This window comes from Toxotes jaculatrix, chromosome 4, assembly GCF_017976425.1.
Source record: "Toxotes jaculatrix isolate fToxJac2 chromosome 4, fToxJac2.pri, whole genome shotgun sequence".
Taxonomy (NCBI): Eukaryota; Metazoa; Chordata; class Actinopteri; family Toxotidae; genus Toxotes; species Toxotes jaculatrix.
The window spans coordinates 30690951-30718916 of record NC_054397.1 but is presented as its reverse complement, the minus strand read 5'-3'; positions in this window follow the sequence as shown (position 1 = coordinate 30718916).

Sequence of the window (27966 nt, the reverse complement as noted above, 5' to 3'; positions counted from 1 at the left end):
AGTAAAAAGACTCTGACCAGGAAATGGCTGAAGCAGGAGAGCCCAACTCTAAATGTATGGATGGAGATTACAATGGACATTCATAAAATGGAGAAGATAACAGCATTTATTAATCAGAAACTGGATCAATTGTCTCCTACTGGGAAAACTGGATTAACTAATGCCCCTTAGACCAGATTTTATTTTTACAAATTAATATCTATATTAGTAAGGAAAGATCACTCCCTGTTTGTACATAATTCAGAAATACAGAAATTTTGGGGAAAAAAAATAAAAAAGTATAAAGCTGACATGGATATGTATGTGCATTTAAACTACTTGCTTTAATTTAACCATTTTATTTATATATCAGTCTGTTTTTTTGTTGTTTTTTTTTCTTTTTCTCGTTTTTCAAGATGAGAGCTCATACGTCATATAATACGGATGTCAAATATGCTCTGTAAAAGAAAACCCAATAAAAAATTAATTAAAAATTCTGGAACACTGTCAAATCAATAGAAAACAAAAGTATGTCTTCCCATTTGCCCCCTGTTATTAAATGTGATGGTATTGTGATCACAGAAAAAAAAGTGGTGGATTATTTCAACGGACACCAAAGCTGGTTGTGCTTTTTTTTTTTTTGGATATTACACCTCCTCCCAATGTTCCTCCATCCACCCCATCATCTGTCACTCATCCACCTTCTCCAGGACATCCCCTCTTCTCCTTCCAGCCTATTCTGGAGTCTGAGGTCCTTGCAGAGCTGCGCACCCTGGACACTCACAAATCTGCTGGACTCACTCATTCATTTGAAACACACATGTTGTGCTTACAAATGTCAAATCTAGAATTGGTTTTCTTTATGGTAACAAGACCTCGCTTACACACTCTGCAAAACAACTCTTTGTTAAAGTGACAGTCCAATTTTTGATTATGGCGATATAGTTTACAGGTCAGCCTCCAAAACCCTCCTCCACAAGCTGGATGTTATTTACCATTCTGCTATCCACTTTGTGACTGGAGCTCCGTTTAATACTCACCAGTGCAACCTCTACTCACTGGTGAACTGTCCCTTACTCCACTCCTGCAGACAGATACATTGGTTTCTATTCATTTACAAAATCCTCATTGGCAAAAGCCCTTCACTGTAAAATGTAAAAAGTTGACTTTCCTTAAAGTAAAGTCAGCTTTACTTTACTTAAAAAAATCAGGAAAGCGACTGCCTCAAAATTTCAAAAAGCTCAAAAAGCTGTTAAAGCTAAAAAGAATTGTGTTTAAACTACTCAGTAAAATTGAGTTAAGCATTGACATTACTAGTAAAATATATGGAAAGTGATTGTGTCACGGCTTTGGGAAGGCAAGGACTAGGACCCAAACGCAAGACCCCACAGACGTAGTCAAAAATAATAGTTATTTATTCAAACAAAGTTAACAAACAAAAAATCACTCACAGAGGAGGAGGAAAACTAACTGGACAAAGTAACAACAGAAAATCACTCACGGAGGAGGAAGGCAAAGTGACGGGACAAAGTAACAAACAAAGATCACCCATAAAGGGGAAAAAGGCACTAAAACAAAAGTTACCAAAACTAGAACACAAAATCACTCTTACGAGGAAAATGACTAAACCAGGAACAAAACAAGAAACAAAGTAACAAATAAATACACAACCTGACTGGGGAAACAATACGAGAGGCAAGACGAGGAACGAGACGTGGCAAAGGTATGAGACAAAAGCATGGGACGAAACATGAGACAAAAGCATGAGACAATAACGAACTGACACTGGACAAGGGGAAACGCAGACTATATATACACAATAGGTAAGGGGAACCAGGTGGAACCAATTAGGGCGGGGAAAACAATTACAAAAGCGGGAAACAAGACAAAGACAGGAAGTAAAGCAAGACCAGATATACAAGGGCAGTGAATTCAAAATAAAACAGGAACCCACGCGACAACATAGACACCAGACATAACATAATCGACAGACTAAGACAGTAAGTAAAACAAGGCATGATACACAAGAACGAAACTATACAAAGTAAAACTAAACTGAAAATGTCCAAAAGTCAATCGAAGAGGACCAAACACAGCCCCCTTTGGGGCTAGACATGACAGTACCCCCCCCTTGAGGGCCGGATTCCAGACGGCCCACAGTCAGACATGCAATGCTAAGCAGGGTGGGTGGAGGGGGTCTGGAGGAGGGAGTCAGGGGACAGCAATCAGCGAGCTGGTGAGAGAGGCAGGAGACCTCAGGTGGACGACCTGGATGCCAAACAAGGGCAGGACATGAGACCTCAGGCGGACGGCCTGGAGGTGGACTCAGAGCAGGACAGGGGAACTCAGGCGGACGGCCTGAAGGTTGGATCAGAGCAGGACAGGAGACTTCCGGCGGACGGCTTGGGTGCCAAACCTGAGTAGGACAGGAGACCTCAGGCGGACGGCCTGGAGGTTGAGCCAAAGCAGGACAGGAGACCTCAGGCGGACGGCCTGGAGGCCAGACAGAATGGTGAAGACACTGGGGAGGCCGACCAGGAGGCTGGACAGACAGGTGATGGCGCTTGGGAGAATGACCAGACAGGTGAAGCAGCTCAGATGACCAACCTGCAGGACGACGTAGGCAAAGTTGAGCCACCACTGGAGGTGAGGCTGGAAGGCCACAGGGGTGAAGACAAGTCTCCTCCGGAGATGAGGACGACGCTGGCTGGGGAGCAGGTGTTGGCCGGATCGCCGGCTGGAGTCGTGGAGCAGGTGTCGGCCGGACCGCCGTCTGCAGACGTGAGGCCGACGTCGAGCTAGCCGCCGACAGGACGCGTGGAGCAGGGATTGGCCGGACCGCCGTCTGCAGACGTGAAGCAGATGTCGACCGGGCCGCCGGCCGGGCGCGTGGAGCAGGTGTCGGTCGGACCGCCGACAGGAGGCATGGAGCAGGAATCGGTCGTGCCGCCGGCCGGGCGCGTGGAGCAGGGTTCGGCCGGGCCGCCCACAGGAGACGTGGAGCAGGAATCGGTCGTGCCGCCGGCCGGGTGCGTGGAGCAGGTGTCGGCCGTACCACCGGCGGGGCGCGTGGAGCAGGGTTCGGCCGGACCGCCGTCTGCAGACATGAGACAGGTGTCGACCGGGCCGCCGACAGGAAGCGTGGAGCAGGAGTCGGCCGGACCGCCGGCGTCGAGGAGCAGAAGTCGGCCGGGCCGCTGACAGCACCGCTGACTGGAGGCGAGTGATAGGAGTCGGCCGAACTGCCGACTGGAGGCGAGGAGCCGATGTCGGCCGGACCGCCGACTGGAGGCGAGGAGCTGATGTCGGCCGGACCGCTGACGGGAGACGAGGAACTGATGTCGGCCGGACCGCCGACAGAAGACGAGGGACAGATGGCGGCCGGATCGTCAACAGAAGACGGGAAACAGGTGTCAGCTGGGCCGCCGCCTGGAGACGAGGGACTGATGACGGCCGGACCGCTGACTGAAGACGTGGAACGGATGTCGGCCGGACCGCCGACGGGAGACGTGACACTGATGTCGGCCGGACCGCTGACGGGACACGGGAAACAGGTGTCAGCCGGACCGCCGCCTGGAGACAAGGGACTGATGTCGGCCGGACCGCTGACGGAAGACGGGAAACAGGTGTCAGCCGGACCGCCGCCTGAAGACGAGATACTGATGTCGGCCGGACCGCTGACGGGAGACGAGGGACTGATGGCGGCCGGATCGCCGACAGAAGACGGGAAACAGGTGTCAGCCGGACCGCCGCCTGAAGACGAGGGACTGATGTCGGCCGGACCGCTGACTGAAGACGTGGAACTGATGTCGGCCGGACCGCCGACGGGAGACGTGACACTGATGTCGGCCGGACCGCCGACGGAAGACGAGGAGCTGATGTCGGCCGGACCGCCGACAGGAGACGGGAAACAGGTGTCAGCCGGACCGCCGCCTGAAGACGAGGGACTGATGGCGGCCGGACCGCTGACGGGACACGGGAAACAGGTGTCAGCCGGACCGCCGCCTGGAGACAAGGGACTGATGGCGGCCGGACCGCTGACGGGACACGGGAAACAGGTGTCAGCCGGACCGCCGCCTGGAGACAAGGGACTGATGGCGGCCGGACCGCTGACGGGAGACGAGGAACTGTTGTCGGCCGGACCGCCGACCGGAGACGTGGCCGGGATCCCCGATGCAGGGACAGGAGAGACTGGCTGGAGGCTAGCCGGCCCGAGGCTAGCTGACTGGGAGGCTGGCCGGGGAATTATCTTACTCCCGCAGTACTTGACCAGTTTGTTTTTAAAACCTTGGGTGTCGATCAGAGCTGGATCAGACGGAGACAGTCCCGACATTACAGCGATCTCTGGAAACACGTGTATAATCCAGGGTTTTTCCATAACAAGATCGCGGAGCATTTCCCGGCCCCAATTCCACTCCCAGTAGCTTGTTCCGGGCTGCATAAGCTCAAGCATCCTGCTAAGGCGGGGGTAGGTTTCAGAAAGCTCTTCTGTAGCAGCTTTCATTTCCAAATAATCTTTGGACATGGATAAAAACTTAAGTCTCAAGTCTGTGATGGGGTCTGCTGGGTCCATTCTGGTCAGTTCGTTCTGTCACGGCTTTGGGAAGGCAAGGACTAGGACCCAAACGCAAGACCCCACAGACGTAGTCAAAAATAATAGTTATTTATTCAAACAAAGTTAACAAACAAAAAATCACTCACAGAGGAGGAGGAAAACTAACTGGACAAAGTAACAACAGAAAATCACTCACGGAGGAGGAAGGCAAAGTGACGGGACAAAGTAACAAACAAAGATCACCCATAAAGGGGAAAAAGGCACTAAAACAAAAGTTACCAAAACTAGAACACAAAATCACTCTTACGAGGAAAATGACTAAACCAGGAACAAAACAAGAAACAAAGTAACAAATAAATACACAACCTGACTGGGGAAACAATACGAGAGGCAAGACGAGGAACGAGACGTGGCAAAGGTATGAGACAAAAGCATGGGACGAAACATGAGACAAAAGCATGAGACAATAACGAACTGACACTGGACAAGGGGAAACGCAGACTATATATACACAATAGGTAAGGGGAACCAGGTGGAACCAATTAGGGCGGGGAAAACAATTACAAAAGCGGGAAACAAGACAAAGACAGGAAGTAAAGCAAGACCAGATATACAAGGGCAGTGAATTCAAAATAAAACAGGAACCCACGCGACAACATAGACACCAGACATAACATAATCGACAGACTAAGACAGTAAGTAAAACAAGGCATGATACACAAGAACGAAACTATACAAAGTAAAACTAAACTGAAAATGTCCAAAAGTCAATCGAAGAGGACCAAACACAGCCGCCTTCGGGGCTAGACATGACAGATTGGCTGAAAATCTTGAAGTCAGCTGAACTAAAAGTGTTAAGTTGTTGAAAGAAAAACAGACATTTTGAAGGGGACATAAAAACAGTTTATTTGTTCTCTAAGAAGAAGAAATTGTGTCCAATTCATTAACATGAACAGCAGATATGAATGTGCACAAGTCTAACTGTGTAATGTGCAAGTGTAATGCAGACATTTAAGACAGCAACAGCTAAAACCTGCTGAGAACATTGTGAGTGAATTCTTAGAGGATGAGTCTAACTGTACTGGAGACTGAGTTCCAATGTAGTAAATTTGGAGGTAACTGGCTATAGAGCCTAATGCTGCTATATGGCCACAATGGTGTCAGCATGAAGAGAGAGGGAAGAAGAAGGGCTGAAAGAAAAGGTGTTGACATTTCTCCTTGTGAACAGCAAAGTATTTAGCAGCCTGTTTGAGAAGAAAGAGCAATGAGGCTGGCTCCAGCAAAAAAAGGGCTGACCAAGGGGACACTTTCCCAGTACTGAGCAAACCTAACATGAGACATTCTATTGACATTGTGAAGACAATGAGTCAGTGCAAGAGAAGATTTTTGGGGGGAGGGAGTGTATTTTTGCTTTTAGGGTCTTGTGTCCAAGATCACCATCAGCACTGTTCCCTCCAAAATGATTGCAGTACCTGAAGCCTGTAGGTGCAGTGAGCCAGGAGAGTCCAGACTGTGTTGAGGAATCAGTGTCAGGATCCCGATTGAGGTGTGGGACATGTGTGGGTCATCATAGTCCTAAGAAGAATAAGAGCAAGCACAATTACATGTTAGTTATCACCTTGCCTATCTATGGTTCTTTGTCACTGCAACATGTGGGCAGACTGATGACAGGGTATATAGAACAATCCTTAAGTTCAATTTAATACCTTTTTATAGCTTTTTTACTACCTTTGGATTTTTTTAAAAACAATCAGGACACTGAGTTGCAAGTGTTAATCAGCGACCTTATTAACGTTGACTTAGATTTTGACATATATAAGACTATAGACAACAGAATAGATTTAGAGACTGATGTTGTTGACTGTAAGTTCTACATACTGTAGACACTGTATATCCTGCACTTTCTGCTTTAGCACTTGTGGTTAGATGCTAAACTGCATTTGGTTACCTTGTCCTTGTACATGTGTAATGACAATAAAGTTGAATGTAATGAGATTTATTTGACTTCCCTACTACAGAGCTGAGCCAGTCCTTAAACGCTGGCTCTTCCACCCAGCTGTCAGAAAAGCTGCAGTTGCCCATGACAGCGACGATGGTTGTCCGGACGTTGAAGATTTGCCAGAAGTAAACGTGAGCCACCCAGTTGACTGTCCAGTTTAGCTGAGTGCGAAAAGTGTTTGAGATGTGGTACAAGCACTGAATATGACATCAGCATTAAACATACAAAGCTGAGAGTTCAGGATTGAGGCGAGCATCTTTGATTATGTGCCCAGAAATGCTAAAGCCCACATTTAAAGGAACTAACAGGAAGTTTAGCAGATAGAATTTCAATGGGAATAGGACACCTCATAGCCTGAAAAAATAATAGCTATTTAAAAAAAAATAATAGCTCTAAAAGACAGTTAACACTTTTAATGGCCTAAATTTTAATGGATTAAAAAATCTGTCAATTTTGATTCATCAGCTTTTAATACTTTTTCAAACCCTGTGGACACCCTGGATGAGTAAACTAGCAACTTAGATGGGAAAGTTGAGAACAATGTTGTGTTTAAGTACGTGTTAAAGTTTATTTGGTCATAGGAAATATTAGCAGAAGAAATAAAGGTGTAAAGGTGAACAAATACATGTCTGAGTAAGTGAAAATTTTTTTTTCCTTGAAGGAATTTGAGTTTCATATGGGGTGACTCTATTTGCAATTGAACCAAAGCATATAGAAGTAAAAAGGTCCTGCTCAGGAATAGACGATCAGTGTATGAAGTAATGTAAATGAATACTTGATGATGTAAATTATGTACAGTAAGAGTCAGAAGTTTGGACACACCTTCTGATTCAGAGGTTATTCTTTATTTTTCTGACTTTGTACATTGTAGATTGATACTGAAGATGTGAAAACTATGAAGGAACACAGATGGAATTATATAGTTAAGAAAAAAGTGTGAAAGCAAGCAGAATATGTCTTGGATTTTGGATTGTGGGAAATAGCCACCTTTTGTTACTCATTGTGTCAATGAGTTTGATGAGGTAGTCACCTGGAATGCTTTTCCAACAGTCTTGAAGGAGTTCCCAGAGGTGCTGAGCATTTGTTGGCTGTTTTCCCTTCAGTCTGCGCTCCAAGTGATCCCAAAGCATCTGAATTGGGTGTAGGTGAGGTGATTGTGGAGGCCAGGTGGTCTGATGCAGCACTCCATCACTCTCCTTTTTGGTTAAATAGCCCTGACACAGCCTGGAGGTGTGTTTGGGGTCATTGTCCTGTTGAAAAACAAATGATGGTCCAACTAAGCGCAAAGCAGATGGGATGGCACGTGGCTGCAGAATGCTGTGGTAGCTATGCTGGTTAAGTGTGCACCCCCACACCATCACACCTCCTCACATAAAGAAAAAACAGTGAAGGAGAAGGTGTGTCCAAACCTTTGACTGGTACTGTAAATAAAGCAGCAATGATTGAGGCTAAGTGGAAGAGACACAATACTGTGGTGCTGAATTGAATAATAGGGACTACAGACAAGTTCCAAAGCATGTGTTTAAAGTGTGCATTGTCATCTCCAAGGATGACAGGAAGCCCATGGAGGACTGCTGCTGGCTTTACAGTAACATGTGTACTGTGAAAAAAAAGGGAAATAAAGATGAGTCCAAAATGGTGAAGGGGAGACAATTAACAGCTGTGTATACACAATGCAGTTGCGCAAGTTTACTGTCCAAATAATGAAAATGTTTTTGTACTGTGTGTGTGAGAAAGCTACCTGAGGTGCGACTTGCTGCAGATGCTCCTGAAGTTTGTGGCCGGCATGTCCCCCCTTGGACTTGAAATGTCAAAGAAGCGAGGAGTGTATAGCATCCTGACCAGCTGCATCACTGTGTGGTATGGCACCTGCACCGTGTCCTGTCAAAGGAAAACTGCATCAGGTAGTGAGAGCAGCTGAGAGGATAGTGGGTGTCTCTCTCCCCTCCCTCCAGGACATCTAGCACACTTTCCTCACCTGCAAAGCCCTCTGCATTGCAGGCGATCCCACCCACCCGTCCAACAGCTTCTTCAGTCTGCTGCCATCCAGAGGGAAACTGAAGAGCCTCCAGGCCAGGACCAGCAGAATGAGAGACAGCTTGGTCCACCAAGCTGTCAGGATGCTGTAGTGCTGTGCGATAGTACGATATATATAGTTAAACGATAGAAAAATGTCTATCGTATGATACAGCCCTCTATCATTTTTATCGTAATTTTAACGGGTATGGGCTGTAATTGCTCAGATAATGTAACTGCAGCTGCGTTGCCGCTTTCAGCAGCATTTTACGACACAAACTCCTTTACGGCTGACTGTTGACTATGCGGACTGACTGCTCACTGTTTTCCATTTGCATGAGAGCTAGTTATGGATTCCGCTAGTGGTAGCATGGTCGTAGGGATGGAGTGCACAACAAACGTCGAACCAACAGAGGAGGAATTGGTCCCCAAACGAGGGAAAAGGAACTCCACTGTTTGGTTTTGGTTTGGACATTGTTACATGCAAGAGATCATGTCTTAAGCCTGAAAGAGTTGACCAGCTTGTCTTCCTATCTCTCAACCTGAAAGAAAAGTTTGATGCTGAGGTTTAATTTTATGTCAGAACAAGTCTCTTCTACCTCTGAAACAGTTCATTTAATAGCACTAGGCCTATTTGTTAAATGGTAGGCATTCTTGAATGTTACTAGAACTTTATGTTGCTACTGTATTTTATTTCTTTGCACTTTATCACACTACTTCAATTCAATTCAATTCAATTCAATTTTATTTATATAGCGCCTTCCACAATCAAAATTGTCTCAAAGCGCTTTACAGAGACCCAGAGCCTGACCCCAGAGCAAGCACTTAAGGCGACAGTGGCAAGGAAAACTCCCTTTTAACAGGAAGAAACCTTGAGCAGAACCTGGCTCAGATGGGGGACCCTCCTGCCGATGGCCGGGCTGGGTGAAAGGAGGAAAAGGAGGAAGATAGGACAGCTAGGAATGGAGGAGAGGGGGAGAAAGACATGCAGCATAATACAGACAATGTGGGTCAGTATTTACATTACAGTTAGTGAACAGTTATTGGATAATGTGTGCTCATTATCCAATGAGACAGAAAACTGAATACTGTATCTGAGTGGGTCTGTTACTGTACTTTATCTCTTTGCACTTTATTGCATTACTTGAAAACTGATTGCACCATCAGATATTTCTGAATGGAATTTGTTCATTTAATATATTACATTTTAATTTATTTAATTATAGTTTTTTTAATTGACCAGTAAGAAAACGGTAACAAAAAGACTTCATTGTTTCAATCTTTAAAATTGTTTAATAAAACAAAAGGAGAAAAGATAAATTTGCATTCTTGTGTGGATATATATAATTTTAAGAAGAAATTCTATATCGGGATATAATTTTTTTCCCATATCGCACAGCACTAGGATACTGAACTCTCTCCCCATCCTGCCGTCCCTCTCCCTGCTGACCCCCGCACACACCAACTGTGGACCCCCCCCACCGGAACTATGGACTCACACACACCACACACCACCGGTCTGATCTGAACTCACACCTGCACTTTAACTCAGCTGCTGCTATGTGCCCTGCTGCTGCTCAAATGACATATTGGAGCTAAAATCACACACAAATTCTGTGACACACCTATTTGTATTATTGGTATTATATACAAGTTTATCTGTGTTATATACAAGTCTATTTGTATTATATAAAAGTCCTTTCTTTCTCTACTAAGTTCTCTTTCTCTATCTGATAGTGTTATGTTTATATAACACACAGTGGACAGCACAGTGCGGAACCTGCTAAAAGCCCGGGATGCAGCCTATAGGTCAGGAGATAGGCTGGCTTACAGCAGGGCCCGGAAAGAAGTGAAAAAGGGCATCCAGGTGGCAAAACACAGCTACAAGCAGCACATTGAGGAGCACTTGAATGATAACAACCCACGTCAGGTAAAATGTGGAAAGGCATCAGAACCATCACGGATTACAAGAGCAGCGACCAGCAGGTCGGCTATGATCACATCTTAAACAGCTTCTTGGCACGCTTGGACTCTCCAAGCAGCAGAAGGACTGTACATCTTCCTCAGCCAGAGGTGCAGCATCAGCCTCTCGTCCTGCAGCTGCACCAAGTGACCTCCGCCATGAGGAGGATCAACATCAACAAGGCTCTAGGTCCAGACAAAGTGTCAGGTCGTACCCTGAAGTCATGCGCTGAGCAACTGGCAGGAGTTTTTCTGGACATTTTCAAGCTGTCCATGCAGCTTTCCACGGTCCCTGTATGCCTGACGCCCTCCATCATTATGCCTGTGTCCAAGAAAGCAACCATCACCTGCCTCAATGATTACCGACCTGTCGCTCTGACTCCAGTCATCATGAAGTGCTTGGAGAGGATCCTCCTAAAGTACATCAAGGACGCCATCCCTGCTGGCCTGGACAGCCTCCAGTTTGCCTACAGGGAAAAGCGTTCTAGGAAGGATGCAGTCTGGTTAGCACTTGACACAGCCCTGACTCACTTGCAGCATCCTAACACCTATGTTACAGGGCCACAATCAAAACTTTTACAGGGCCACAATCAAAAGCGTCCTGTGCCTCAGTGTGACAGTGTGCTATGGTAGCTGCACAGCACAGGGGATTGTCGGCCGTCTGCTAGCAGATCTGGACTCAGTTTACGCTGCTCGAGTGCAGAAAAGGGCCAGACGCATTGCAACAGATCCCACCCACCCGGGCAACGCACTGTTTGTACCGCTTCCATCAGAAACGCGGTACAGGAACATTAAAACAATCACCAACAGACTCAGGAACAGCTTCGCCCCAGAGCTGTAAAAGCAACAGCCCCACCGCAGTGAAAACACTCAAATCCCATCCCCATACAGGACCCTCAAACATGCCCCCAACCGCACCCCCACCCCTGCTGATGCTGACAACCACATAGAACACAAACACTCACAGCATTCCATACACTGGACTTGCACTAAGCTGCACTTTATTACTTACTTACTTTACTTTGTGTTTATATTTTCATAAGTGTTCTTTTTTAAGGATTTGTGTTATTTATTTATATGTGTGCCTTAAAGCCGGGAGTCTCTGCAAAATTTCGTTATGTTCGCATAATAACAATAAAGACTCTTGAATCTTGAATATGTTTTTATTTTTGTATAACCATTTTTCTAATTTATCTAGTGTAACATTGTGGGCCTAGGGAGCACTGCAATTTCAAAACCTGTGTATGACCTGTACATATGGTTTTAACAATAAAGCTGACTTTGACTTTGACTTCACATAGATCTTGTAAAACTACTCATTCATTCTAACTTTTAGGATAACTAATTTCAGCAAACGTATTGTGCTTCTTAACAGTTGCTAAATCAAGTGCTACAGCCATTGATCTTTAATGTTAAGTGGGACATTTAGAGATCCCTACTAAATAAATAAATAAATAAACAAATAAATAAGTTAGTGTCATTTCAGCTTGCTTAGGAGCATTTGAATTGGCAATCTGACATACGGTTAACCTGAAACCTTTCGCCGACAGATGAAGCATACGGCGTAAGACCTAGAGACCTTACTAAATAAAAAGCCGACAAATCTTCCAGTTTGCAGCAACTTACCTTAACATGACAGAGCCACAAGCTTTCTTCCTGCTTTCAACGTGCTTGCGGACATTACCGAGCACGTCTTCACGGGGAAATGCGCGTCACACAGCCAAGTGCTGCCACCTAGTGTCGGGCATAGGTGTCAGGTTGTGAGGACGGCTCTTCATCACTCATACTTTCTCAGGCTGATGACTTTGATTACTTTATTCCCTAAAAAGTTTTATTAACTAAGTTTAACATAGCAGAGTCAGCAAAGTAAGCACACATCAGTTAAGATCACTTCTTATTTTAAGCTATAATAACAATTACATTTTACATTGTTCATACCTACGCTCTTTGCTCAATATTCAGAACTCTAGTCTCAGTCTTGGCTCCAGCAGCTTCATTAACCTCGTCATTCCAAAAGCCTGCACCTCCTTTGCAGAGGCGGGTCTTCCATGGTGGCACGGGGGGGCACCCGCCCCCCCTGTAATCTGATTGGCCACCCCTCGTGCCCCCCCAATGGTCATTGGCTTGTTGGTTATGTCAATCATTGTATAAAGCTCTACGTACGACGCACGTTAAAACGGAAGTAAATGTTAAACCTGTGTGTGACGACGTTAACGACTCATGAAGTCTTTTATTTTCGAAAGAACACAAAGGAAGTAGTTCCGTTGCTATGGGGTTATGAACGCGTTTAACTTCATCGGTCGGACTTTCTTGGCGCGTGATGCTTTCGGACCTGGTGTAACGAGTTAAGGTAAGAACAGAACACTGTCACAAAAATGTTTTGCCAACTTCTGTTAAATTTGCTTGAATGACTGCTTTTAAACAACACGTCTCTTACTTTAGTAAGTACTCTCCATCTGAATAAACGTTAATTCATCTCTCCACTATTTCATTAACGTTAGCATCTGACGTGTGTTTTGAATTAATAGTCAACAACGATTAGCCTATCATCATTGTTGCTACTGTTATGTTGGTACAGTACATGTTGCTTTTCATTGCGTTTATGAACACGTTTTCAATGTATACTACTACAGTATGAAACGGAGGCAGGGAGATATCTCCAATTTCTTCTGCAAGAAGACAATTAGGGAAAGTGCAGGTGACCTGAGTCAAGCTGAATGCAGCAGCCAGTCAGAACAAGGTGAAAATTTCCAGGGCCAGACCAGCATTCATGGACCTCCAGGTGAAAATACAGCCAGTACTAGGGAAAAGCTTTAAAATGTGTGATGTGTTCTGCACAATTTTACAGTTATTTGGTGAATGAATGAATTTAATAACTCTTTCTAATACCTAATTTTAAATCACAGTATAAAACTGGCACTATTAACTTAAAATAGTGTATTTGTCAATACAATCAATACTTTCAGATGCGCAAAGGGAGAGGACTGAACCTGACGATGCTGCTGAATCAGATGACAGCTATAGCAGCTCCAGCAGTCACAGCAGCTCCACCAGCAACAAGAACCTCCCAGTTACGACATTTGCAACACCGAAAGGTCCCCAAGGTAGTATCTGTATTGAAAATTAACTTATCACTGAAATGCTGTTGTTTCAATGTATTTAACAAGGTAAAGCTTGACAATCTAAGTATTACTCAACTACAATTTTAAAGAAAATGTTAAACATCTTTTAAAAATGTACATAGTTTTTCTTAATTTAAGAAGAACAAAAGCATATTTTTGTCTTTAAATGTTCATGGATCATGAGTAGTAATTCCCAGACTCATTTGGTATTTATTTTTAATATTTTCAGACATTTCCCAAACCAGAGCTGCTGGCCCTGCACAACCTATCCTAAAGAACTTTCCTCGTACTCAGCACGGACAGGGTAGGACAAGAGCTTTCAATGCTTCCTGGTATAAAGACTACACCTGGCTCGAATATTCCCAGTGCCAGGATAGCACTTTTTGTTTCGCCTGCAGACATTTTTCACTGCCCTCTGTTCCGGAGACAATATTCAACTCTGCTACTGGCTTTTCAAACTGGAAAAAAAGCCAAAAAAGATGGAGGTTTCTGCTTACATGCCAAAGCAGAGAACCATCTTAATGCCATGATAGCATGGAAGGAGTATCAGAGGGGTGTTGACAATAATACATCTTTGCTCCAGGCAATGGACAAACAGTACCAAAAAAAGGTAGAGGAAAACAGGAAGTATATAAAAACAGTTGCTGATGTTTTGCTATGCACAGCCACTCGGAACATAGCACAGCGTGGCCATCGGGAATCAGAAGACTCAGGAAACAAGGGCAACTTTTTGGCCATTTTGGAGCTCATAGCCAAACATGACCCCTTAATAAAACAGAAAATGGAACATAGCAATGCCAAGTACACCAGTAACCATATTCAAAATGAGATTTTAGAGGTTTTAGCAGACATGGTGAGAAAGGACATTATTGAAGAGGTAAAAGAAAGTGGGGCCTTCAGTATTCTAGTTGATGAGACAAAAGACTTAAAAAAAAGAGGAACAAATTTCATTAGTACTGAGGTACTACTACAGAGGTACAGTGCATGAAAGCTTCATGCATTTTGAGCATGCAGACAAACTTGATGCTGCTGGGCTAACTGAAAAAATTGTTAATAGCCTGCAAAAGTATGGTTTAGAGTACAGAGAACAGCTGGTGGGGCAGGGCTATGATGGGGCTTCTGTAATGAGTGGTAGGCACAGTGGTGTGTCTGCACAGATACAGTCCCTGGCCAAGCATGCCTTTTATGTGCACTGCAATGCACATCGCTTAAATTTGGTTATTGTGGACACAGTCAGAGCAGTACCAGAAGCGTCATGCTTTTTTTCCTTGTTGCAGCGCCTGTATGTGTTTCTGTCAGGTTCTTATGTCCACCAGAAGTGGCAGGACATACATCGCTCAATGTATCCGAAGGATCAGCCTAGAGAGTTGCCCAGACTCAGTGATATTAGGTGGGCTTGCAGATATTATGCCTGTCGAAACCTAATTGACCGGCTTCCAGCTGTCCTACAAGTCCTTCATGACATTGATGAGGAGAATAATGGAGACAGGAGTGTAGAGGCACGTGGACTGAGAGGGCAGATAAACCTAGATTTCATTTGTCTTCTAGCAACCTTTAAAAGAGTTCTCGGAGATACAAAGTTTTTGAGTGATATGCTGCAGTCCTCATCATTGGACCTCGCCAGAGCAATTGACCTCATTGAGGCGCTGCAGGACTTAATGTTAAAATGTAGGGATGAATCGTCTTTTGACCAGCTGTGGACAGAAGTGCTAAGCATGGCTCAGCAGTGCAACATCAGCACAGAGAGAATGTCTAAAAGGCAACTTAAAACAAGCTCTGCTCTTAATGACACAGTTGTCATGTCCACAGTTGGTCAGCGTTACAGTGACATCGACAAGGATTACCTTTGTAAGACTGTGTACTATCCAATTTTAGACCGTGTAAATGCTGAGCTAGAGAGGCGGTTTTCAAAAACCAACTGTGACATCATGAGAGGGATTCAGGCACTCAATCCTAAAAGCAACAGCTTTTTAGAGGAGGCTCCTTTGTTTTTGTTTGGAACCATTTATGAGACAAACCTGGAGGATCTGAAGCATGAGCTCCATCAAGCCAAGCGGATCTTGAAGAGAAAGGAGGCGGCTGGAATGAGGAATCTCACCAGTTTGCTTGAGTTTACAGAGTTCCTGGAGCCATTTAAAGAGGTCTTCTATGAACTTTTCAGGTTGTGCAAAACTGCTTTGGCCCTACCTGTAAGCACAGCTGCCTGTGAACGCAGTTTTTCTGCACTGAAACTGATCAAAAATCACTTGCGCACCACCATGAACAATGAAAGACTAAGTGATCTTGGAGTGCTAAGTGTGGAGTCCAAGAGAGCCAAGACCTTGAATATGGATGAATTTGTAAAGTTGTTCAGCAGCAAACACGGCAATCGCAAAATACAGTTATTTTGAAGTGTCAGCACCTCCCAAATGAGTTGTACTTGATCTGATTGTGATACAGGACAAAAAACTGTTTACACAATGTAAAGCGCTGCGTGCTGTTGTTATTGTCAAGAGAATTTGAGTGGTTGTTAGTGTCCTAATTTCATTTTGATGTTGTTGCTTAATGTTAATAAAACACATAACACTGAACTTTTTGTTCTGTTTTTTTTTTTGTTTGTTTAATTCTATTTCACATTTTTATTTTTTTTATTTTTAATAGCGTTGGCTTTTTTTTTTAACATTATAAGAATTTAATTTTTGGACGGCCCCCCCAGATTAATTGTTGTTACCCCCTGTGCCCCCCACCAAAAAATTCTCTGGACCCGCCCCTGCTCCTTTGGTTGCTTCTCTTTTCAATTTTCTGCCACAAACGACTGAAATCTCTTACAACAGACTCTAAAACTCAGCTCTTTAATACCATTCTCTTCTTTTAAGAATACATTACAGACCATAATCCACGATCCTTGTACTTGTTTTTAGTCATTTACCATGAACCTCACTGTATATATATATGCACATATTACACTGTCATTTTGATTGATATGTAATGAATTTGTACTGTGATCCTTTGTCTTATCTACTGGATTGTGTCTGTGGCCAGATTGTCACTGCAAATGAGAATTGGTTCTCAAAGGACTTACCTGGTTAAATGAAGCTGAAATAAAATCCTACTATATATGCTACTGTAAATATATATGTCTGTGTGTGTATTTTTAACACTTTTTATATATTTGTTTATTTAACAGGGACAGTACATAGCTCTCAGCCATGCCAGAGTTAGCTACCAGCTAATTTTCATCTGTAGCCATTGTGGCCATTCATCAGTTTATTCCATTCTTTCATACACCTTTCTGCTGATATTGATGGTTAACGCAATTCTTGAAATGAATCCAGTTTTTAATGTGCAATAAAGGTATTTATGAAGCTCTTGCTCTGAGTTTGTTGCTGTTTCTTTTTCATCCCTTATCTGGTTTGCACTCTATTGTAACCATCCAAGAACACACTGATAGAGGTTTTTCCCACAATTTGTAATTAATTACAAGTCCATTTTCAATTCAATTCAATTTTATTTATATAGCGCCTTCCACAATCAAAATTGTCTCAAAGCGCTTTACAGAGAACCAGAGCCTGACCCCAGAGCAAGCACTTAAGGCGACAGTGGCAAGGAAAAACTCCCCTTTAACAGGAAGAAACCTTGAGCAGAACCTGGCTCAGATGGGGGACCCTCCTGCCGATGGCCGGGCTGGGTGAAAGGAGGAAAAGGAGGAAGATAGGACAGCTAGGAATGGAGGAGAGGAGGAGAAGGACATGCAGCATAATACAGACAATGGACAATATTAGTGGGTCAGCATTTACATTACAGTTAGTGAACAGTTATTGGATAATGTATGCTCAGCAGATTACAGTTATAATAGGAAACAGAGCACAGAGGCAAAAAGCTGTCATTACTGGTAATCATTTACATCACAGTCTGCAAAGAATATTAATCCAATATTTATCTGTAGCAGAATGGAACATTGAACGTGTAAGAAATGGATCATTGTGAACAATAAACAGCAGCAGGTGGGTGGAGCCAGGACCACAGAACATGCAGCTCTGGAGCCAGAGATACCTGCAGAAGGGTACAGAGAAAGAGAGACCAGAGAGAAACAAACACAGGACTACGGGACAGAGAGGACACAGAGTTAATGACATGTAATAAAGGCTAATAAATTTGAGAGTGGGACTGAGGAGAGAAGGAGAGAGAAGAAGAAGTGCGCAGTAGATCATGGGATGTCCCCCAGCAGCCTAGGCCTATAGCAGCATAACTAGGGGATGATTCAGTTGCCTGAGCCAGCCCTACTAAGGGCTATATCCTTAACTGTAACAGTGTCTATAAAGATAATTGTGACTAACTATAAGTTTAATAAATAACTAGCACTGTAACTACAACTAATTATAAGCTTTGTCAAACAAGAAGGTTTTGAGCTTAGTTTTAAAATTAGAGAGGCTGTCTGCTTCCCGAACCCAGACTGGCAGTTGGTTCCATAGGAGAGGGGCCTGATAGCTAAAGGCTCGGCCTCCCATTCTACTTTTAGAGATTTTGGGAACCATAAGCAAACCTGCATTCTGGGAACGAAGCAATCTGTTGGGATGATATGGTACTATCAGCTCTTTAAGATATGAAGGAGCCTGGCCATTGAGGGCCTTATATGTAAGGAGAAGGATTTTAAAATCAATTCTGGATTTTACAGGAAGCCAATGGAGAGAAGTTAGTACAGGAGTAATATGATCTCTCTTGCTAATTCCAGTCAGTACTCTTGCTGCAGCATTTTGGATCAGCTGGAGACTTTTTAGAGAGTTAACTGGAAATCCTGATAATAGGGAATTACAGTAGTCCAGTCTAGAAGTAACAAAAGCATGGACTAATTTTTCAGCATCACTCTGATATTGCGCAGGTGAAAGAAGGCGGTCCTAGAGATTTGTTTTATGTGTGAGTTGAAGGACAAATCTTGATCAAAAATAACTCCAAGGTTTCTCACAGTCGTACTGGAGGCTAAATTAATGCCATCCAGAGTAACTATATGATTAGATAAACTGTTTCTGAGGTGTTTGGGACCAAACAAAATAACCTCAGTTTTGTCTGAATTCAGAAGAAGAAAGTTACAGGTCATCCAGGCCTTTATGTCTTTAAGACATGCCTGAAGTATGGCTAACTGATCTGTTTCGTCTGGCTTCATAGATAAATATAGCTGGGTATCATCCGCATACCAATGGAAATTTATTCCATGCTTCCTGATAATATTGCCTAGGGGAAGCATGTATAAGGTGAACAGTATCGGTCCAAGCACAGAACCCTGTGGAACTCCATGACTTACTCTGGTATATATGGAGGGATCATCATTAACATGAACAAACTGGTATCTATCTGATAGATATGATTTAAACCAGTCTAGTGCTGTTCCTTTAATCCCAATGACATGTTCCAATCTTTCCAATAGGATACTATGATCAATAGTGTCAAATGCAGCACTAAGATCTAACAGGACAAGTATAGAGACGAGTCCATTATCTGATGCTATGAGAAGGTTGTTGGTAACTTTCACCAGTGCTGTCTCTGTGCTATGATGAACTCTAAATCCTGACTGAAAAACTTCAAACAAACCGTTCCTATGTAGATGGTCACACAACTGAGTTGCAACAGCCTTTTCCAGAATTTTAGAATTAAAGGGGAGATTGGATATAGGTCTATAGTTTGCCAAAATGTCAGAGTCCAGAGAAGGCTTTTTAAGTAAAGGTTTGATAACTGCAACCTTAAAAGCCTGTGGAACATATCCTGTTACCAAAGAGAGATTTATCTGATCTGTTAGTGCCAATCAAAGGCAAAACATCTTTAAGAAGTCTGGTCGGGATAGGATCCAAAAGACATGTTGATGATTTAGAAAGCAGTCTTAAGGCTGTCATTATGGGTATCGACATGAATATTAAAGTCGCCCACTATAATTGCTTTATCCGTACTAAGCACTAAATCAGATAAAAATTCAGTGAATTCAGACAAAAACTCTGAGTAAGCAGCAGGTGGACAATACACCACAGCAAATAGGACTGGTTTTTCTGTCTTCCAGTTTGGATGTGAGAGGCTGAGGATAAGGCTTTCAAATGTGCTATAACGAGGCTTAGGTCTAGGATTAATTAATAAACTTGAGTGGTAGATTGCTGCCACTCCTCCTCCTCGGCCTGTGCCTCGAGGAATGTGATAATTAAGATGACTAGCAGGGGTTGACTCATTTAGACTGACATACTCTTCCTCCTGCAGCCAGGTCTCAGTCAGACAGAATAAATCAATCTGCTGATCCATTATCAAATCATTTACTAACAGAGATTTAGACAAGAGAGATCTAATGTTTAATAGCCCACATTTAATTGTGGTGTCTTTAGGTTCAGATACTTTTGTAGTATTGATTTTTTTGAGGTTTTTATGAATAACACCTCTTGCATTTTTTAATGTATACACTTTTTGTTGACGGGAGCAGACAGTCTCTATAGGATAAAGGGAATCGTTAGAATGGTAGGAATAGTAAGAATCATGGGTGGGTGACAGCTCTAGAGAAACTGCAGAGAAGCATGTAGGACTGCAACTCTGCCTCCTGGTCTCAACTCTGGGTTGTCATAACTTTGGTTGTCTAATAAAATCTGTCATATTTCTAGATATGAGAGCTGCACCATCCAAAGTGGGATGGATGCCGTCTCTCCTAATCAGACCAGGTTTTCCCCAAAAAGTTTTCCAGTTATCAATGAAGGCCACGTCGTTTGCTGGACACCACCTAGACAGCCAGCGACGGAATGATGACATGCGGCTAAACATGTCATCACCAAGGGGGGAGTTGTAGGTTTCAGCAGTGAGGATCACTTCCGCGTTCAAAAAGCTGCAGTTCCTCGGCTGCCGCTGGGGGCTGGCTCCAGAAGTGAGCAATTCTCCATTGACCCCCATGTTAAAATAGCCAACTTTACAGCTTAAAAAAACATATTTACAGCTTGGTACATTTTTTGTTTTTGGTCTCTATTGATAGTTTCCATCTCCGTGAACACTGTGAGGGGGGTGAATTTTTTTGTACCACAACCGTTTTAGTGTTATTTAGGCTTAATAAATTGGGGCGTGGTTACGTTGAGTGACAGTCCGTAGACAGGCACTGACAGTTAGCTTGTTGCTAAAGCATCGGCTGGGCTCTACGGCTACCTCCAGCGGTTGACAGGAGTTGCAGTGTCCGTGTTTGTTTACCAATGTTCGGATAGGTTTTTGTGACAGTATGGCTTGTTGTAGTGTGGACTGTACTAACCGACCGTCAAAGGATTCTGTGTTGCAGTTTTTTCGGTAAGTAAATTTCTCACTATTTTACCTGGATGTTTGCACTAATTAGCATGTATTAGCATATTTTGCCGCTGGCTTATGACTTAATTGCCGATTTATGGTCGCTGCTGATACAGATAGAGGACCAGAGCGGATAATGTTAGGAACGCTGCTGCGGTGTGTTCCGTGCTCTCAGAGTCCGTTTATTGCGGCAATACGAGGCTACAACTTTATTTTGTCTCATTTTTCTGTTTAAAAAGTCCGACATTGCATGGACAGAGCAGCTCCGTCAGTAAGCGGCTGCTGTTGTTTGTGTGCTGCTGTAACTGTAAATGGATAGTGGATGGAGGCAGCGGCGAAAGCCGGTAAATATTAAATATTAAACATTTTAATATATTATCATCATCATTATTTTTTATCGTTCACTCATTATATATCATTAATAATAATGGCAACAATAACAGTAATAATAATAATAATGTTTTAACTTTTTAATATATTTTATTAATATGAAATAATAGGCTAATGATTGTTTCACAGTTAAATAACAGGCTAGAAATAAATCCCCCCCCACAACTCCACAAAACCCTGCAGCTCCATCTAAAACCTCTCTATCTGAAACAGTCATGTTTAAAACACAGCAGCAACATTATGATCTCTGTTGTATGTTCTGTGTCGCGGTTATACGGGGTCGAGCTAGTCGGGTCGGACTCGGGGACTGGATGTAGCTGCGTGTAGCTGCCGCTTAGCTTGTTACCCTAGCTGATTAGCTTTAGGCTAGCTCGGTTGGTCCGAGCTAAGTGGCCGGATTCTCGGCCGGCTGACCCGTAGAGTAACCGCCTCTTCGCCAAATATGGAAAGTACACTCCCACTAAAATCCAAGATGGCGCAGCTCAAATGCCCATGGTTTGGTCACAAAAACGACTCCCCGAAACCAATGGGTGACGTCACGGGTGCTACGTCCATGTCTTATACAGTCTATGGCAGGGGTGGGCAAACTGTTCCACAAAGGGCCGGTGTGGCTGCAGGTTTTTGTTCCAACCAAGCAGCAGCACACCAGACTTGACTCATTTAATCAACTGATCTCAGTCTTCAGACAGTTGATTGGTCAAACTTTGTGCTCTTCATTGGTTGGAACAAAAACCTGCAGCCACACCGGCCCTTTGTGGAACAGTTTGCCCACCCCTGGGTCATCACTGGTCAAATCGGGCAGGAGTCCAGAGAACACTACGGCGTCTGACATTGTTTTAGCAAAGTTACACACCGATTCCACGTTAATTTTAGTGACCTCCGATTGGCGTAATCGGGTGTCATTACCGCCGACGTGAATAACGATCTTACCAAATCTACGTTTATCCTTAGCCAGCAGTTTTAAATACAATTCAACGTCGCCCGCTCTGGCCCCAGGAATGCATTTAACTATGGTCGCTGGAGTCTCTAACTTCACATTTCGCAAAATGGAGCTGCCAATAACCAGAGTTTTTTCCTCAGCGGGTGTGTCGCTGATTGGGGAAAATCTGTTTGAAACATGAAGCGGTTGATGGTGAACCACGGGCCGTTGTTTCATGCTATGCTTCCTTCGGACTGCCACCCAGCCGCCCTGGCTTCCCCGCTGCTCGGGAGCTGCCGGGGAACGGCTGACAGGAGCTAACGTAGGACGGCTAGCTGTAGCTAATCTAGGCTGGTCCGCATCAGCTACAGGGGACTGACTAGCTAGCGCTGCTACGGGGCGATTATCTATGGTGCGGAGCCGAGCCTCTACTTCCCTCAGCCTCGCCTCCAATGATACAAAAATGCTACATTTATTACACATACCATTATCGCTAAAGGAGGCAGAGGAGTAACTAAAAATCTCACACACCGTGCAAGAGAGAGGAAAGACAGCAGGAGAAAGAGAAGCCATTGCTAACAGCTAAGCTAGCGGACCAGAGATAGAGTGATTAGATTAGAGTGTAGTGTTAAATCCCGAGGGACACGTGCACCACAGATGTTTAACTAAAGCAATATACGTGTACAGGAATTCAGAGATTGACCACAGAAAACGGCAAAGTTAGAGTTGATTAATAAGCTAGGATAACACTCGTAACACCACAGTGCAAAAGCAGCAAACAGGAAGTGACACAATACGTTACCACCACGTCAGCTGTGTATTAACGTGTATTAGCTTTAAACAGCTACATAAATAATAGAAATGTTGATTGAATGTTGCTGTCTATATTGGAATGTCTGCTTTCCTCATGTGTCTTTTGTACTTGTACCAATTTTAATGACACTGAAAACATTAATTCACCAAAGCATCCTGTTAGATTCATTATGAGCTTTATGGTAAATCTGGAAAAACCTGATGAGTAGTTCATAGAAAATGAACTCAGTGCCATTACTGTTGGGGGTTACAGTAGGTTTATTTGAAATTCAATATAACTCTGACCACAAATGAATAAGGCACATTATGTGTTCATTTACAATAACTAGTTGGGAAAAATAAAACACATTCAAATTCATCAGTTCATTCCATTCTTTTATACAATTTTGTGCTGATATTGACAGTTGATACAATTGTTGAAATGAAAACAGATTTTAATGTGCAATAAAGGTATTTATGAAGCTCTTGCTCTGAGTTTCTTGATGGTGTTTTTCATAACTTATCTTCATTCTGTTGGCACAGATGGTTGAGTTTTCAGAGTCACATTTTGAATAAGAATCAAGGAAAAACATTTTAGCTGAGACGTGAGCTTCAGCTGTGGATGATCATGTATGAACCTACAGTATTAAATGAAGTCATACATGACAAATGTTCAAATCAAAGTGTAGAGCTGCACTTGATCATTTTTATTCTTTACACTGCCTTTGGAATGCTTTTGAATTTTTCAACAATCTGACTGATGTATCAGAACACCCCTACACTTGCTGGGATTTTCACTCGCAACAGTTTGTATTGTTTAACTGTGAATGGAGTCAAAAGCAAAAAGCATCCAGTGAGCAGCAGCTCAGAGGAGGTGTGGCTCATGACGTCACCATCTCACCTGCCTTTGATCCCCAGGCAACGGCTCTGGCGTCACTACGGCGGCAGCCAGATGATATAAATGAGGAGCCTTCCTTCACTCTCTCAGGGAGCGAGAGAGAGAAACACAGAGAGAGATGCTTATTTAAATGTAGATTATTTCCATTTCTATACATCATTTCTCCAGCAGGGAGAGTTTTTGCCTCTCTGTGTTTTCTCTCTGGGTTCCTCCTCTCTCTCTGGCAGAGAGAAAGGGAAGAGCAAGAGATCTCTCTCTTCTCTCTGTCAGGCAGAGAGCGAGTTACACAGAGCTTCCCCTCTCTCTCCTTGAGACAGATAGAGATCGAGACGCTTTTCCTCTCTCTTTCTGTCTCTATCGATGGAGAGGGAGGGAGCGAGAAGGAGAGCATGGCCTTCTTTCGCCCTCCTCAGCGAGAAAGAGAGCGTTTTCCGTAACGCTAACCCTCTTTCTCCACCGAAAGGGAAAGAGAGAGAACTCTCTCTTTCTCTGCTTCTCCCTGTCTCAACTTCTCTGCTGTTCTCTCTTTCTCTTCCCTCCTCAGAGAGTTTTTTCTCTCTCTTTCTCTCAGAGTTCTTGTCTCTGAGAGAAAAAGAAAGTTTTTTTCTCTCTTTTCCCTCAGTGAGAAAGAGAGTTTTTTTCTCTCTCTTTCTCTCAGAGTTCTTCTCTCTCTGAGAGAAAGAGAGTTTTATCTCTCTTTCTATGTAAGGCGCTGTATAATTAATAAATAAATTGAATTGATGGCAATAAAATAAGAGTTAGAATGATATCCTCCATCATCTCTGCCCTTCATTTTCATACAGTAGATAAGATAAGATAAGATAAACCTTTAATAGTCCCACAATGGGGAAATTACACTGTTACAGCAGCAAAGAGCGGATGCAATAGGGTACAGGCACTCAGAATATACAGAATATACAGATAATACAGATAGAAAATAAAGACTCCAAGAAAAAAATGACTTATAAGAGGAAACAAAAATAATAAATACTATAAACAGTATGACCAAAGTGACCATGTGCACTGTTTGAACAGTAAGAAAAATAAAAAGAAGAAAGGAATATAGCAGCAATTTTAAGTCCAGGAGTGAGTATGTGTTTTGTGTGCATGTGGTTTGCTCAGCACAGTTGGTTGTAGTTCTTTAAGTGGAAGAAGAAAATATCTTCTTGAATCCACATTAGCAACTTGCCATTGAGGAAATATCCAAATTACAAGTAGGCACGTTACAGGCCATGAATGAGGCAAAGTGGTAAATGCAGCTCCAAAAGTCACAATTGGAAGAATCCAGATGGCTCAAATGACAAAGTGTGGATACATTACAGATAGCTGTTACTGTAGTATGACTGAGGTGTACCATGTTGGAAATAAAGCTCTTTATACTGTATACAGACAGTATTAGATGACAGTATTAGTAACAATCAGTGTGGAATTCAGCCCAGCACAGAGTACCATTGTGCCTTTGTGTATACATACCCTTTAAGTTTTGGCCTGATATTATGCACACAAGTTGACACAAACAGCTTTAAATGGCTTTTAAGGGTCACTGTCTACACCTGTCACCTGTTTGGCTGTAATTAGTGTGTGTGGATAAAGAGTCAGTGAGTCTATGGGCTCCTGACAGACGCCTGCACATTTCATCTAGTGCTGCACTGACTTTGCTGGATTCTGAGCCATGGGGAAAGCAAAAGAACTATGAAAAGACCTACAAGAGAAGGTATTTGAACTTTAGAAAGCAGGAAAAGGATAGAAAAACATATCCAAACATTTGACAATGCCAATCAGTAGTGTTCAAACTCTGATGAAGAAGTGGAAAATATGGGCTTCTGTTGATACCAAGCTACACTCAGGTAGAGCAAGAAAAACTTCAGCCACAAGTGCCAGGAAAATTGTTGGAGATGCAAAGAAAAAAGCCAGAAATAACTTGAGCTGACATATAGGCTTCTCTACAGAAAAGTGCTGTGGCTGTTTGAAGATGTGGAGGTGGAAAGCAGATGTTTGGGCAAGATAATGCCCCTTGCCATGCATCCAGGTCAAGTAGAACTTGGCTGCAGGAGCACAATATCCAGGTCTTAGAGTGGCCAGCTCAATCTCCGGACATGAGCCCCATTGAAAATCTTTGCTGGATTAACAAAAGGTCTGTTTTAAGCAAAGAATTTGGAAGAATTAAAAACAGTAATTGAAGAAGAATGGGAGAAGATTACCCCTCAACAGTGTGAAAGGCTCGTGGAGAACATGCCAGCCAGGATTAAAGCGCTACTGCGTGTTAATGACAGGAGTACTAAATATGAATTTTACTATGTGATGGTTTATTTATTTTTTGTTCAGTTTTGAAGACATTCTTTGCTATTTGTTAACTTTGATACCGACTATGTTGAGAACTGACATGTTGACACCATGAAGAATTTACTTTTGCTATATTTTGTCTTGATAACAATAAACAAAAGAAATGATTTGTTTTGTTTGTGTCTGTCTGATGCAGCCACACCTTTTGAAATCCCAAAAAGATTTTTCTGCAAATATTTCATGATAATATTTGAGATTTGAAGGGTGTCCCAAAACATTTTTCCACTACTATATATATAATGTGCTTATTGAATTGATGAATTTGCTACATTATTCTATACACCTCTCTGGTGATATTGACAGTACAGTATTGCTGTACTGCAGAGAGGAGCTGTTTGAGCCTTTGGTTGAAGCTGAATCTTCTCTCCCAACTTGATGAAGGTAATGGTCCACTGTGCTGCCCCTGGTGTGCAAGTCTTCTGTCCCAACTATCTCTCTATGCTATATCTGTAAGAAAAGATCTTTGACTCATAATGAGGAAACAGTTTATGGCCATAGTTTAGTCACCTTGAACCTGATGACACTCTACAGTAGCACAAGACTCTGACACACAGAAAAGCTAATCTAAGTGATGATATGAAGCCTTGTGAGGCTTACATATTTACTATGTAAATGACAGGCAACATATAGAATATCAAATAGTGTGAGTAGCAGACAGTCTAAAATAGTGTATTAGCAATTTACTGTACATGCCAATGAAAATAAATGCAGGTGTAAAGATACAAGTTGATGCAGTGAGATTTTCATCTTTGCTTTAAGGTTATTGTGATGACAGTGTGTGGTTTTATGATGCTATAAATCATTGATAACAGACTTCTATCAAATATTATCAGTCATTGATATTGTGAATGAGCAACAAGCCACAATTTAGTAAATACATTTTATTGTCGTCATATTTATTTAAATGGAGACATGAGACTAATCTATACCAGTGTGAGAATCTGGACCTTGAGAGAGAAATAAAGAGACGATACAAAAGGAGGGGAATGGCAAAACTGAGTCAAAAGCTTCACAGCCACATTCAGCTGGGGTCTGGTTTGTCAGTCACATTCACCGTCACAGTCACGGTGAATAAATAGTGTCACACCAACTGGATTGCTGGGGTCAAAAGGGGGGAGGGAGTAGTCCGTGCTCATGGGTGTTTTCATCTGTAATGTCTTCTTCATACTCTCCTCTTCTCCGTTTGTTTGGTCTTTGGACGTCTGTTGCTTTCCTAGAAGAGACAGGGACTGCTTTAAAGTCCAATCTAGAACATACACAGGGGTAAAAAGACCTGGTCCTGGCTTTGTTCAACAAAGCAGATAAGCTAATAATTAAGCATGTTCCAAATGGACTTGATGTGTCTTCATCTTGGTGCTGTTATTAAACACCTGCAATGACTTATGGCAAGTACCTGCCCCAAGGACAACGTCCCATCATCCCAAACAACTGAAGAAGAGGTAAATTTGGACAAGCCTGATTCTCTACACACTGAGGAACTGCTGCCACTCACAGTTCTATTTCAAAGAAAATCAAAGCGTACCTGTCTCTGCAGCAGGAGCAGAGCTCCTGTGTCTTTGTCCTCCTGGTCTTGCATCTTCTCCTGTTCTTCTGTTTTGTCCAACACCAGCACCGTCTCCTCCTCCTTGGCCTGGCTGTGACTGAGAGGACTCTCCTCTTTCTTATCGTCCTCACTCTCTGCAGTCACTGCTCCTATGGCTGGGCTGTTTGAGGAGGAGTCTG